At 43.7% G+C, this 15,259-nt stretch overlaps 1 protein-coding gene across 1 annotated transcript in view; it reads left to right on the forward strand.

The window, feature by feature from the left end:
* The window catches only part of ADAMTS3 (ADAM metallopeptidase with thrombospondin type 1 motif 3), a 294,692-nt gene that overhangs the window by 71,508 nt on the left and 207,925 nt on the right, over positions 1–15,259 (forward strand). The gene's annotated exons all lie outside the window — the stretch shown is intronic.

The following is a 15,259-nucleotide window of genomic DNA, read 5'->3' on the forward strand; positions in this document are numbered from 1 at the left end:
CCCCCTCCCCTTCCACCTCACTGAACTTACCAGCTGGAGACAGCTCTCCACACTGCCAGCTCTGCTCCTCAGTACCTGAGTACTGCACTTCAGCTGCATGCAACACGACCATTTAATGGCCAAACTATTGGCCCCATCGGGCCGATATCTAATACAGCCAGTTTTTTTATCTCGGTACTGATCTGATATCGGACTGATGTATCTGTGCACATCTACTTGCAATAAGATCACTAATTTTGCAGAATGATCCTGTCTTATATCTAGGCTTTCAGTGTCCAAACTGGACTTGGAATTAGGCTTTGTAATGGCCTTCTGCATAGGGGGAAAGTTGACCCTTACATATTTTCCTCTGTGGAGTCTCACTGTGAAATTACTGTTGATGCAAAACTTCTGCGTATGTCTCAGAGATACTCAAGTCAGATAAATACTTCACTGAAGAGGTGGTCAACTCAGCAAGGAAATTGGCTTTACTGAATATGCTTCGTACATATTTTTTCAGTTTTTTGTAACTGTGATACTTTAAAACCAAATTCCTTCTCTGAGGACAGTGCATTGTGCATGCCAAGTTTGCACATTTTAAAATGATTGAGTTTTCCAGGAACAAAAAAGAAACAAATATTTCCACATAAAAACAAAAGTCCTGTCCCGTCCCCCGTCCCGTCCCCCACCCCCGTTCTTAAAAATGGCTCAGTGGATGTTTCTTAGAATTTTCCAAAAACAAATACACCCCCCCCCTCCCCCGGCCGCATATTTGGATTAAAACTAAGGATGTTTTCCTGAAAGTTTTATGAATGTCTGAACAACTAGTTTTAAAGTGGGGTGGTCATCTCGCACTTGGCTTGTGTAATGACACAATACATGATACCATATTTACTTGATTCCAAGATGAGGCTTTTCCTCCATTGAATATGTGGGGTGGGGGGAGGGAACCTCATTTTGGAATTGAGTACAAAGCAGGAAGGGGAGTGGGAGGGAGTCAGGTACTCCAGCTCCAGCCCATGCCCTGGGTTGGGGCTGGAGCTGAAGGTGCAGCTGCTGCCTGACACTCCCCCCCACACCCATACTGCACTTCTCCCCCTCCCACACTGCTTCTGCCATCCTTTACTCTTGCCTGCCTTCCCTAGTCCAGCACTTGGGAAACAGAACATGGCCCCTGCCTGGCCCCATAGCAGCAGTGCTGTCTCTGCTGCTGCTACAGGGCTGAACTGGAGCTGTGCTCCATTCCCCAGGCTGGAGCAGGGATGGAGCATGCTGGTGTGTCACAAAGATAAGCAGCAGGGGGCAGAGGCTGTTTGAGAGGTAATAGGGGAGGAAGGGAGGGCGTAGGCCTGAGATGGTGGGTTTAATGGGGTCAGGGGCTTGAAGTTGGAGGTGAGGCAAGCAGGGGCCAGAGGGAGGGTGGGTAAGTGGGGGAGAGATGGATAGGTAGCAGGGTGCAAGCTGCTTGCCCTCCTACCTCCACTTCACCACCTGCCCTGACCATCTGGCCTCCCTACTGCCTGCCCCCCTATTGCTTCCCCACTACCTGCCCCCTTATTGCCCCCCCACTTTCTGCCACACTACTCTGTGCCCCAGGCCCCGACCTTCCCTACCCTTCCACTCCTTGCTCCCTTATTGCTTTCCTCACCTCCTGACCCCAACTGCTTCCCCCACTGCAGTGGTGGGAGCAGTTTAAGATGATCCTCCAATAATTATGGCATGTGGAAAATTATAACATTTTAATAAATGTTTCATGCATAGAATCTAATGATTGGGGGTTGTCTTAAATTCAGGGTCATCTTGGATTCAGGTAAAAACAGTAATATTTTGAGGTTGAGGTTTTTTGGGTTTTTTTCCTCCCATGCAGCAAAAGGTTGCAGGGCTTAGTCGGGGGAACATGGCTTTGTTTTCCTTTTTTTATTAATGTTATAACTAAGTGCATCAGTTACTATACTGGAAGTGTAGTAAGTGCACTATACTATACTGGAAGTGTAGTAAGTGCAGTGCTTCCAAAAATTAAATACTGTAAGGACATGAAAAAAAAATGTTGTTGGCTTCTAGAACAGTGAAAAGGGACAAGAGATTATTTTGACTTAGAACTTCAGCCCCTGCCCCCCTTAACTATAATTTTGTTAAACCCAAATGCTAAGGAATTCTTAATTTTACAGCCTTCCAGATACTCACGGTGGTTTTATAAGACATTGTCATTTAGTCTGACCTCTCATATATCAGAGGCCATAGAATTTCACCAAACAATTCCTGAATCAAATCCATAACTCCTTTCTAGAATACATGCCTTTGTTTAAACAGATTTTCAGTCTTGATTTTTACCAGGGTGCATGTAATAGCAAATATGCTGCACCCTTTAAAAAAAAAGTTCCAATAGTTAATAAGCTTACTCTTAAAAATTGTGCCTAATCTTTAGTCTGAATTGGTTTAGCTTTGACTTTCAGCCTGCAGGATTTCATGTTTTCTGCTATGTTAATGTGCTATCTGCTATCCAGAGTCTCTTGTCATGCACAAACTGTTAGATTTGATAGTCACCTCTTAATCTTCTCTTGGTTAAACTTTTTATAAGTCTCTTTTGTGTCTCAATATAAACCTGGTTTTGTAGACTTTGGGTTACTCCTTTCCAAAGCCTTTAGTTGTCAACACCTTCTTTAAATTGTAGGTACCAGAACTGGATGTACTATTCATGTAATGGTCTTATTAATCTTGTCTGTGGCATTAGTAAATCCTCCCTGTGTCTGCTTAACATTCCATTGCATATTGATTGAAAGATTGCATCTGCTGTTGTAGATCTCCATAGACCTGGGAACTCACAATTAAGTTCTCTAAGCGATCAGAAATTTCACTGTCATGGACCATAAGTCCTTTTCATAGTTGCTACTTGAAGGATAGTCACCCATCTTGTGTGACCCATCTTGTAAGTATATAGGATGTCTTCCTTTTCCCATCTAATTTCTGTAAGCAGTGATAAACCAGTTGGTCCCTTGACATGGTATGTCAGGTTCATGAAGAAAGAATGGCTTTACTTTTTGAAGTTGGCTGATAATGATAATGATATGTTTGTCATTTTCAAGATGCTTTACTTATAATTTGTGTCAGACTGGATGTGGATGGGAATTGGACTACAAATGAATTATGGCAAAATGTTTAATTTATTAAATAAAAATACTTATTTAAAAAGATGATCTTGAATATAGAAGAAAAAGTATATTAAAATAAGTCAGACAAGGTTCCTTGGGTGAATTTGATATCTTTTATTAGACCAACCCAAATAGTTGGAGAATATTTATTAAGCAAGCTTTCAGGTTCAAAAACCCTTCATCAGGCTAAGGAAGTTTCAGCAGTTGGTGTGTGCTCTTCCTGGATGGAATGAAAAGTAAAGAAGCCAGGGGCTGGGCTGGGGAGTCAGTTGCCAGGCAGATTATAATGTATCAAAAATCCAGTGTCTATGTTTAGTCCATGATCTCTAGTATCCAGGAGGTTGATGAAATGGAGCTCATAGGCTCCTCTCTGGGGAGTGTTGTGTAAGTTTCCCTTGAGGATCAGGACTGAGATATTTATATGTTAAAATAAGTTATGCACTTAAATTAACAAATTATTATTATTTTTTTTTAAAGAGGTTTCAGGAACTGAACTGTACTGAATTAGCTATTAAACAGAACAGTGAGGGATGCATCTTTAAACCAATGATGGTGGATGCCATTGAGGGTATGACAGGGGATAGACTACACAAACTTTCCTGTTCATATGCTCTCCCTGTATAAAGTGTCCACTCCTGCTACTGTTGGGGACAGGATACTGGGCTACATGGGCCATTGGTCTGACCCAGTATGGTACTTTTATGTTTTTATGGTTGCTTCTGGTCACCATGTCTTGTGGGGTTCTACAGTTGGTTGATGTCAGCCTCTTACATCTTTGTTTTATCTATAAATTGGAAAAGGAAAATATGGCTTGCTGCTTTTCAGCCCCCAAATCATTGCTCAACTTTGATCTAATAGTTAAACTGAACTCACTAAATATTTTTTCTGTGTTTCTGTTTATTCTTCTATGCCCCTGTAAAAGAGGTTACTGCCATCCAAAGCTGACTGAACATTTAAAAAAATTCTTGTCAGCACTTGGTGCTAGGTGTCAACCAGTTCAGTGGTTTGACTTGTACATGATTGCTGCTAAAATGTTAGAACAACTTGAATATTTTATTTGATTTACATTAATTTGATAATATTTAGCAATCTTGGGCATTAAAACAGGCTGCCATAATTTCAAATAAACCATAATACCTTATTTTCAAATAAACCTATTTCTAAACAAAAATAATCCCTTAAACAGAAATCCCATTTTCTAACTGGAAAAAAAAATCTTTGTCTGTCGCTCCCCGTCCTCCCCACCCCAACTTCCCTGCCCTCCCATCTGTACCTAAGTGCTTTCCTGAATTGGAAATAAAATGATTTAGGGATTGTAGCGGCTGAGTAGCTATTTAAGAATGAAAACAAAAGAGTGCTGTACCTGTTGGGAGATGATTAGAGGGCCTTTATATAATATTAATTCAATCCCCAAGAAGAGTTGTTCTAGCAATTTTTATTCTTATACATTCTTTCAGAAGATCTTAGTGTTAAAACTTTCTGTTTGAGTTGTCAAAGGCCAGAATTTGCTACAGCTTATTCACAAATCCTGCTGCTGGATCTTGTTACCCACATGGTACTCAGCGGAGCTTCCTTCAGTATAGAGGTTCACTAGTGTAAATTAAAGCAGGGGTATCAAACATGGTTCATATAGCCATGTTGTTGGGACTGAGGATTTGGGGCCAGGATAAGTGAGGTGGGGCCTGCTGCTGAAATCCAGAACACAGAGCCCACTTGGGGATGTATATCAGCAGCAGGAGGCAAGTGTCATCTATGTTAACCCTGAAGCTGCTACTGCCACTTGCTCCACTGCTATGTCCAGATATAGCCCATGAAGGGTTCAGATCTGGTCTAGGGGCAGAGTGAATTTGACACTCCTGAAGAAAAGGATGGGGCCCTGAAGTTGCATATACAATATCACCTGCCACTTTGTATGTGTGTGCATTAATTGTAATAATAGATACTTTCTGAAATTAATACAGTTCAGTAACATACCTTTTTTTTTTCTATGGCAGCCTACCAATATGTAAAACTTATGGACTCTGTAGTACTGGGCATGAAAGCTAATCATGTGTGTAAAATGTGCAGCGTGATGATAATTTAGTTGGATCATCTTTTTTCTTTGTTGCCTGTCTTGTAAGAAGTGACTTGGTAGGCAAAATTCCAGGGGCTGCATATGAGATTCATGCCACCTGCATAGCTCATAACTAGCTTTGCCAAGAGATGGAGTCATGGAGTAGTAGCCTATGGGATTATAAATGTATTGCAATCAGATGTGCTGCTGTGATATTACTCCTGGCACTAGGGGCCCTGATTTCTCCCTTGCCCATGGAACAGGGTAGCATGTAGCCTGGGGTTGAGCTCTGTAGTGCTACAGTGTTCAGTGTAGTCTGAGCGATGGGAAATTGTGCAGAGCTTGCTGTAATCAGTTTACACCACTCAGAATGTTAATTAATGGAAATTTGGTTATACTGGCATCATGGAAAAATTGAGACATGCTGGTTTCAGCTGCACAAAAAATGACCATGGGAAGCGGAAGACTTCCTGTAGAATAAGGGTCAATACGCTTAGTATCAGTGTGGGAGTTACTACTGGTATGAAGAACCAGCTCATTGCATCTGCATCAGGCTTTTAATTCTCCTTTTCAGCTCTTCTGCCTGGTAAATTTTGTTGAGCTGATCCATGTAATTTGCTGCAAATTTTAGTTGTTTTAGTTAATGGAACTGAAGTAGAGTATAGTGTTCCCACTGACTTTGCTTTCACAGGGATCATATGAGGTCTTTGAACTTCAAAACAGAGGGCACGACTGATGCTGGCAGCATATATGATAGCCTAGTAACAATGTTGGTTCACCACATTTATATCCATTTGGTATATATTTAGTTATTTTATATGAATTGGAAATAAAAACTGTTTTGCTTGTAAGATCTCGTGGTATCATCTGTACATTATGGCACATTTCCAAGGCAAAAGTGAATTGGATCAGATAGTTCTTCGTACAGTGACTGTCTGAATTCAGATCCTTGCTTGGCTAGCTGTTTAAAATGGGAAATAAAGGTAATTTGTTCCTGCCTTCTGAATTCTACTGTATCTAGAAATGTCAATGGTGTATAATTTACATTTACCTAATTAATATATTTACACTTCTAAAAATCCAATTGCATTAATTTACGAGTGGATCAGATACTGAGGTTACATAGCTGATTGTAGTGTTCCTAGTGTGTTATCAAAAGGCAGGCGATTATATATTTGTATAGTAGGCATGTGCATTGTCTTATCATGCCAGCATTCAGAATAAATCTCAGCAGTAAATGCAAAGTGTAAGCTTAGCAAAACAGTTGTACATCCTTGATCAACTTGATACAGTTTGCCTGTCCAACCTGATTCTTTCTGTGACAAGGTGACAGGCTGTGGGGACGAGGGGGGAAAACAGTGGATGTGATATACCTTCATTTTTAGCAAGGCTTTTGATACCCTCTATGATGACATTCTTGTTAGTATGCTAAGGAAATACAGTTGCACCTTGTTATTTTGATATTGGATAGTTCAAAGTGTCGGATACTAGAGATGCACCGATATATTGGTCGCATATCGGATCAGCACTGATAACAGGAAAATGAACATTATCGGCAATTGGTAGGGTTTTTTTGGTCAATAATGTCAGTGATAAATGCCTTGTGCATGTGTGCAGCTGCAGCATGCACGCAGCCAGGAATGCAGCCTGATAGCTTGGAGAGCAGCCTCCTGCTGGTAAGTCCTTGGAGGGGGTGAGGGAAGAGGGGGCGGCTCCTTGCCACTGCATGCACCCCGGGGGAGGCATGGGGGGCATGCATCCCTGGATTTTGTGCTCGGGGTGAGGGAGGGCTGCCCACTGTGGGCTTGGGGCCAGGAGCTGCACCAGTCTTTTCCTGGTTGGGGGGCTGGGCTGGGCCTGTGTTCAGAGCTGGTGGGGGCAAGATGGGCTCAGCAGTGTGGGGTGGGTGGTAGTGGTGCTGGGAGGGGTTGCTACGGAGGGGGCTATGGGGAATTTTGGTGTGGCCATAGCTCTCCAAGCCTCCCTAGTGCCGCCCCTGCTTGGGGCACTGTGCTGTGCTGCAGCTGAGCCCACCCCGTCCCTGCCTGCCCCAAGTGCAGCCATAGCCCAGCTCCCCTGCTGGGAAGAGATCAGTATAGCCCCTGGCCCCAAGCCTGCAGTAGGCAGCCCACCCTCGTCCTGTGTACAAATTCGGGGGGAGCACATGCCTCCCTCAGGGGTGCACACAGTGGTGGGCAGCTGCCCTCCTGTGCCCCCCCCACCCCGCAGGTGAACCACCCGCAGCTCCATCCCACTCCCTGCCCTGGGATCCCATTCACCTCCTTGGCTGGGCAGCACTTGCCCCTGCTTCTGCCCATGCCCCATTCCCTCCCTCACTATGGGGGCCTTGATCTGCCCTACCCTTCCCCCCACAGATTTACCAGCAGGATGCTGCCCTTCACACAGCCCAAAATTGGCTCTTGGGTTGGTATCAGCTGATATGGCTGGTTAATAATTGGCCATCAGTATCTGCCAAGAAAATCTTTATCAGTGCACCCCTATTGGATACATCAAAGCTGTTGTCACTCCTCAGCCAAATGGATACGTTTTTTATGCATTACGATACAGATCATTCAAAATACATCCGCTCTGAAATTTTGCAGCTGTTTTCTGATCTCATGGACCAGGAAAGCTTTGTTAACTCGAAACACATGGAACCAAAAAATACCGACTTTGACATACTGTAAATGGGTTTGAAATAAATGTACTGATAGTAATTTGCATGCATCTAAATTACTGTGGGTACAGACTTAGATTACCCATGTGTGGACCTTACTAACGCTTAGAACAAAGAAAGAAGTTATCCCAGTGACAAATTAATCAGACTTTGTGGGATGTAGTGCAAGGAGTTCCTAATGCAGAGCAGCAGTAATGATCTAGGGGCCCTTTGTCTTCCACTTTAGTAAGTGTGGAACTGTTCATGATATGGTTGTCCACTCATCAACTTCAACAGAGTTTAACTCTCTTCCACTGAGGTCATTGTGGCACCTCCAGTTTCACTGTCTCTGTCTATAGAATCACTTGCACTACTTACTAGTGCCATTTCTGAATCAGATTGAGGCAAATCTGATTCAGAACTACTTGAACCACATTCTCTTTTGCTAAAGGATGGTTTTACCAATAAGTCTATGGGCAAGGGCAACTTATCATCACACTGCGTCTTATTCACTAATTGTGCTTCTGGCTGATTCTCCAGAAGCAAGAGTTTTTCAGAAATAGAAACAAGCTTAGCGGTGTGTTCATTTGCTAATCTGTTCCTCTTTTTTGTCTTGATTGAACTGAAAGCCTTCCAGTACTGTTCATTGTTACTAATGAATTTTATGGAACAATGAATTTTTAGAAATGGAAAATTTCCCACGGAAAAGTCAAGCACTGGAAAATTTTCTGGGAAAAAATTCTGGTTTGGAAAATTTTCTGCTTCACATCTCTGAAGGTGGGTAGTCTTTCCTCTCAAAATTTCCTGGGTAACTGGGATAATCCATAGTTTCATAGTTTGTAGGGTTGGAAGAGACCTGAGCAGATCATCAAGTCTGACCCCCTGGCATGGCAGGAAAGAGTACTGGGGTCAAATGACCCCGGGGAGGTGTTCATCCAGCTTTCTCTTAAAGACCCCCAGGGTAGGAGCCAGCACCACTTCTCTTGGAAGTTGGTTCCAGATCCTAGCCACCCAGACAGTGAAGTAGCGCCTCCTGATATCTAGCCTAAATCTACCCTCTGCCAGCTTGTGACTTTTATTTCTTGTTACTCCTGGTAGTGCTCGGGGGAACAGGGACTCCCCCAGTGCCTGTTGGTCCCCCCTGACTAGTTTGTAAATGGCCACTAGATCCCCCCTCAGCCTTCTCTTGTGGAGGATGAACAGGTTCAGGTCCCTTAACCTCTCCTTGTAGGGCCTGCCCTGCTGACCCCTGATCATGCGGGTGGCCCTCCTCTGGACCCTCTCCATGTTGTCCACATTGCTCCTGAAGTGCGGCACCCAGAACTGGATGCAGTACTCCAACTGTGGCCTGACCAGTGTCGCATAGAGGGGAAGGATCACCTCCTTGGACCTGCTTGAGATGCATCTGTGGATGCATGACGAGGTGTGGTTGGCCTTCCTGACCACGTCCCCACACTGTCGGCCCATTGCGTCATGGGTCAGTCAATGTTTGAGGTCCCGTGTCACAGCTTTCCCTGGATTCTCAATAACTTTTATTGCTAACATCCATTTGAAGAGGGAGGTCCATAGCATGGCAGAGTTCAGGCAGAAAAGTACATAAGTGCATTCAGAAACCAATGTGTTATCCAGGTGGGCTGGTAGGAACATAATACTTCTTGGAACTGTGGCAATCTGAGGTGCAGGGTAGGGATATGTGATAGGAAGGATGTAGCTGACTTCACACAGGAAGGGCGAAATCTATATATGGAGTGCTACTGCCATATGCACACAGTGAGAGAGTAACTGGGATATTCACATTTGTCCAAAGCTGGAAGGTGTTATTGAAGAGTTCCTGTCTTCAGCATGATTCTGTCACTCCCTAATCCCACAAGAATGTTGGATGCTTATGTTGGACATCACAATGTTAATGTTCCCACTTACTCTACTTCTGTCTCCCAATGTCCTACCTATTTTAAGTACCTATGTTTGATTAAGGCAAAAATAGCATGGCCTTTGTAAATTCATTGAAATATACTGAGTTGTGTTTCACTGTTTTTTAAACAATTGAAAGCTAGTTGTGGCACCAACATCAACTGTTATTATGTAATAGTTGCATCTGCATTGTCTTCCAGCACTATAAGTGAGCTAAATCACTTTAATTTTAACTCTTAACACATACTAGTCTTAACAAGCATTTGTCTATACCCTTACATACTTAAGGGCTAGATTCCTTCCCCCCACCCCCCGTGTCTGTTGGTTAAGCAGTAAGCTGTGCACATGCATTGTTCCTAGCTTCTTTCCCTCTCTATATGCCCACTTCTTAAAATTTCAAAACCAAAATGTAAAACTCAAAACATAATGCAGCATAAGCTTACGGACTTGAAGGACCAGAGATTCCAAAATGTGAGGCCGTCTAAAGAATCTTAACACGGGCACATGGCCTAGATAGGGCCTGGCCCTAAATCCATTTAAGTCAATAATGGGCTTTTCATGGGCTACAAGAGATTAAAAAAACAACATTTCTTTTCTTGTTAAGTGTGAACTTTAGTGTGTATTTATAGTATACTTTAATATACAGGGATGTACAGTGTGTCTCTCAGAAGCAGAGGTGAAATCATCATAAATACCATGGAGAATACTGATAGATAGATTTTATGTGAGAAATGTGGTCTAAATTAATTGAGGCTTTTTGTACCACATTACAAGGAAATGGCTCTTGAAACATAATATTTGTTTGTCCAATTTAACCCACTAGTTCATCATTAAGGTACATAACTTAATGTTTCCAGAATATTTTACTCTCCTTTAATTGCCTTATTTTTAAAGAAGCAATTAGGAGGAACAGTCTGTTCTTGACAAAATATGGATACTATGGGAAGAAAAGTAATATTAGTGCAGTGCATTTGAGATACGTCAACACAGTGAACTTAAGTAATAATATAATAATATCAGCACAGTGAAATTGGAGTTACAGATTTAGGAAACCTGTAATCAGTTTTCATCCACTATAGCTCCCTTTTGGTGGGGGGCAGGTAGAGGGAAATGGGCTGCAGGCAAAGCATCCTTCTCGGCTTTTTTTATTTTTCTTCAATAAATCAGCCAGTGTTCACTGTGGCTCCAAAAACTTTTCGCCTTTTGGATTAAGGAAGCGAGCAGCAGGTAGCTGTGACGCAGGTTTTGCACCGTCATTGAACTGAACACACCTTAAACTAATAGAGAGGGTGAAAGGTGGTAGTGTTTTGAGCTGAATCTCTGTTTTTAGATGAGGCAGTCCCCGTTTCCCCCCCATCCCCCATAAAAGCACGTTTATACTGACTCCTTAAGAAGTTTAGACTGGAGGGTTGTCTCCAATAACTGCCCCCCCACCACTCCTGCCAATTCCCATATGTTTGTTTTGGCAGGACTGCAGTGTCTGCTTGGCTAGCGCTGGGGTATTAAATTGATGGAACACAGAGCTCTTGATGCTTTTCAAAGGGGCTTCTATTTAGTTAACATCAGTATAGAGCTCTGTCAGCCACCTGCAATTGTCTGGGCAGGCGTAAGGAGTGGGAGAGAATAAGGGAGAAATAAAGGAAGAAAAATTCCCAGACTTTTTTAGTTTGGTAAATATGATGGCCTGAATGCAACACCTATCAAGAAGTAGCAGTGATTTAAAAAGTTTGGACCGTTTATAGAGTTGTGATATCTCTTTGCATTAACTCTGGCTCCACCATTCTTTTTTTTGAAAGCTGACATAAAATGACTGTGTGGGGTGAAATAAATTCAGGCAATCCATTTTTGTAGTTTTACCTTTTTTGTTTTTTTATGGAATGAAGATATGTGAAACATTTATCATACTAAATAGTTATGTTCAGAGTTGTTGTTTTTTTCTAATTGGCTTGCCATTACTTAGCATCACTTAACCCAAGATTTCAAAGCATTTTACATGTCTTAGTGACTTCAAATTCCTGTAAACTTGTCTGTTTTACAGAATGTTGTTACAGGGATGAGAAAAGAAACTAGTTTTCATAGAATCATAAGACTGGAAAGGACCTGCAAGATCGTCAAGTCCAATCCCCTGCTATGGGCAGGAAGTTATTGGGCTCAGACAAGCTCAACAAGGTGCTTGTCCAGTCTCATCTTGAACAGCTCCAAGGTTGGTGACTGCACCAACTGCTGGGCTTGTGTTTCAGATTCTGGTGACCCTTTCAAAGATAAAGTTTTTCCTTATTTCCAGCCTGAATTTACCTTCTGTTAGCTTATGCCCATTGGTGAGGTGCCTTCCTGAAGAGTTGCTCCCCTGATGTACTTGTAGGTGGCTATCAAATCACCTCTCAACCTTCTCTTACTCAGACTGAACAAGCCCAGTTCCCAGAGTCCTTCCTCATAAGGCCTATCCTCCATTCCTTTAATCATATGGGTTGCCCTTCTCTGTACCCTCTTAAGCTTATCAACATCTTTCTTGAAGTGCAGTGCCCAGAATTGGACATAGTACTCCAGCTATGGCCTCACCAACACTGAATAGAGAGGGAGGAGCACCTCCCTGGATCTATTGGCAACAACATCAGCTGATCCATACTAGAGTACTATTTGCCCTTCTGGCAACCTTATCGCACTGTTGACTTGCTCGTCTTCCGGTCTTTTGTGACCCCCAGGTCTTGTTCAGATGCTGTACCAGCCAGTAGACCACCACCCATTGTGTAGTTATGGTAAAGATTCTTCCTGCCCAGGTGAAGAACCCTGTACTTCTGTCTGTTAAACCTCATCTGAATCCATTCAGCCCATAAATCCAGCCTGTCAAGGTCATTCTGCGTCTTTACCCTATCCTCTGATGTGCCCATGTTTCCCCACAACTTGGTATCATTCGTGAACTTAATCATTGAGCTTTCCACCCCCTCATCCAACTAATTAATAAATGTGTTAAAGAGCACAGGTCCAAGCACTGATCCCTGTGGGGGACACTACCGGAGGTGGCCTTCCAGGATGAGGCCATCCCATCCATCACAACTCTCTGGGATCGGCCTCCAAGCCAGTTTCTCACCCACCTCTCTGTAAACTGGTCCAGCCCAGTACCCTCCAGTTTGTTTGAGAGTCCCAAGGAAAACAGACTCAAAGGCTTTACTGAAGTCTAAGTAAATGATGTCAACCTCATGTCCCTTGTCCAGATGTTTAGCTACCTGATTGTAGAAGGACACCAGGTTTGTCAGGCATGATCTACAAAGCCATGCTGATTGCTTCTTAACACCCCAACAGTTACCAGCTTGTAATGGATAGCCTCCTTAACAATTTTTAAAATTTTTTTACCTAGGACTGAAGTCAGACTGACCAGTCTGGGCACTAGATTGCCCTCTTCCAGTCATCTGGGACCACCCCCGAGTTCCACGACTCTTCGAACAACTTTGCCAGTGGCACTGCTATAAGCTCAGCCAGTTCTTTCAGGACTCTTGGATGCAAGTCATCTGGCCCAGCAGACTTGAAAACGTCCAAGTGTTGTAGGAGATTCCTTACCTGCTCAGGACTGATTTCATGTGGTCTGTTGTTTTCCCCATGTTTTCTGGGCCTCTGGTCAAGCGAACAGTCCCATTTTGATTTCAGGAACACTGGTGTGACCTAGGTATTTAGGAGTTCTGCCTTTTTGCAGGGTTGGACTGTGGGTTGCTCCTGAGTATTCAGTAGAGATCCCACAGTGGATCCCAAATTTTTTTTTCTTGTTCCCTATGTATCTATAGAAGGACTTTTTGTTGTCCTTTTATTCCGTTTGCCAGCTTGATCTCCATGCCTGCCTTGGCTTTTTGTGTCTCGTATCTGCAGGCTATATGGGTGTATTCCTCTCTGGTTGCTGAACCATTCTTCCATTGCTTGTATGCTTCTTCTTTCTTTTTCAGTAGGAATTTCCTAACATCCCTGTTGAGCTAAGTGGGTCTCTTGGCTCCTTTCCTGCTTTTTGTCCCTGTGGAGATGGCCTGTTTTTGGGCAGTGAGAATTGTCTCCTTAAGGAAGCACCACCGTTCCTGAACTCCCAAATCGTCCAGTCACTGGTCACAGGCGGCCTCTCCAACTAGCCATCTGAGTTTGCCAAAGTTTGCCTTTCTGAAATCTAGGACTTCTGTTCTGCTGATTGATTTCCCTGCCTTATGGTGGATGGTGAACCTCATCAGGTCATGATCACTGTTGCTCAGAGTACCACCAGTCCTCAGGTCACCTATCATGTCTTCCCCTGGCCAGCACTAAATTCAGAGTGGCCTTACCCTTAGTAGGCTCTTCTACAACCTGTGTCAGGAACAGATCTTTTGTTGCTAAGAAGTTAGCTGACCTGCTGGAGCTGGCCGAATGGTCCTCCCAACAGATGTTACGGTAGTTGAAGTCACGCATGACAATCAGGTCTCAAAGGACCGTTCCTTGCTGTCAAATGTGACCTGCAGGGAGAGGTACCAGTCTTTTATATAGAGGGCCACACCTCCTCCATTCTTCCTAACCTGATCCTTCCTATAAAGCCTTGTAGCCTTCAATATTCACTGCCCCGTCATGTGTGTCATCCCACCAGATCTTTGTTAACCCAGTCAGATCAAATTCCTCATCTAGTAGGAGTGCCAGTTCATCCTGTATATTTCTCATGCTTCTGGCATTCCCATAAAGACACTTGAGTTCTCCCCTAGTTGCCTCAGGTTTTCTGTCATGCTGCCAGTGTCTCAAGATGCCAGTACTAATTTGGACATCGATTGCTTGAGTACTCTCCCATGTGTCATTGTGGCTAGAGGATTTGTGTACAGCAGTGGAACCTTCTCCCCTGCTTCTGATGTGCCTAGTTTAAAGCCCTTCTCAACAAGCTGGTGATTCTTCAGCGAAGAGCTTCTTCCCTCTTCTTGTGAGATGAATACTGTCCCTTCTATGTATATCGCTGTTGCAAACTATGTACCAAGGTTGAGGTATCCAAAGCCAACACGGTGACACCATTTTCTAAGCCTTCGGTTCACCTCCTTGGTGCACTCTTCTCTCTGATGGCCATGGCCTCTGACTGGGAGGATTGAGGAGAAGACCACCTGTGCTCCTAGTTTCCTGAGCTTCACCTCTGTGGTCTTGTAGTCTCTCATGATTCTCCCAGGGCTACTTCTCACCCTGTCCATGCCCACCTGGACAAGGAGCATGGGGTAGTGGTCAGTAGGGTGGACCAGTTTAGTGATCCTCGTCATAAGGTCTCTAATCCTGGCTCCTGGAAGGCAGCAGACCTCTCGAGCAAAGGAGTCTAGATGACAGATGGCTCCTTCTGTGCCCTGCAGCAGGGAGTCTCCCACGATGATCACCCTTTGTTGTTTCCTTGCTGGGGTGAGCTGATCCCATCCTGTTTTCAGTGTGGAGGGCTTGGGTGCATCTTCTGTTGATGGTGTGAGGGCTCCGTAGCTGTTGTGCAGGGCTACTGGTGGAGCAACTGACATATGTTGTGGCTTCAGGCCAGACTTGACCAAT

The sequence above is a fragment of the Alligator sinensis genome, unplaced genomic scaffold (assembly GCF_000455745.1).
Source record: "Alligator sinensis unplaced genomic scaffold, ASM45574v1 scaffold222_1, whole genome shotgun sequence".
Taxonomy (NCBI): domain Eukaryota; kingdom Metazoa; phylum Chordata; order Crocodylia; family Alligatoridae; genus Alligator; species Alligator sinensis.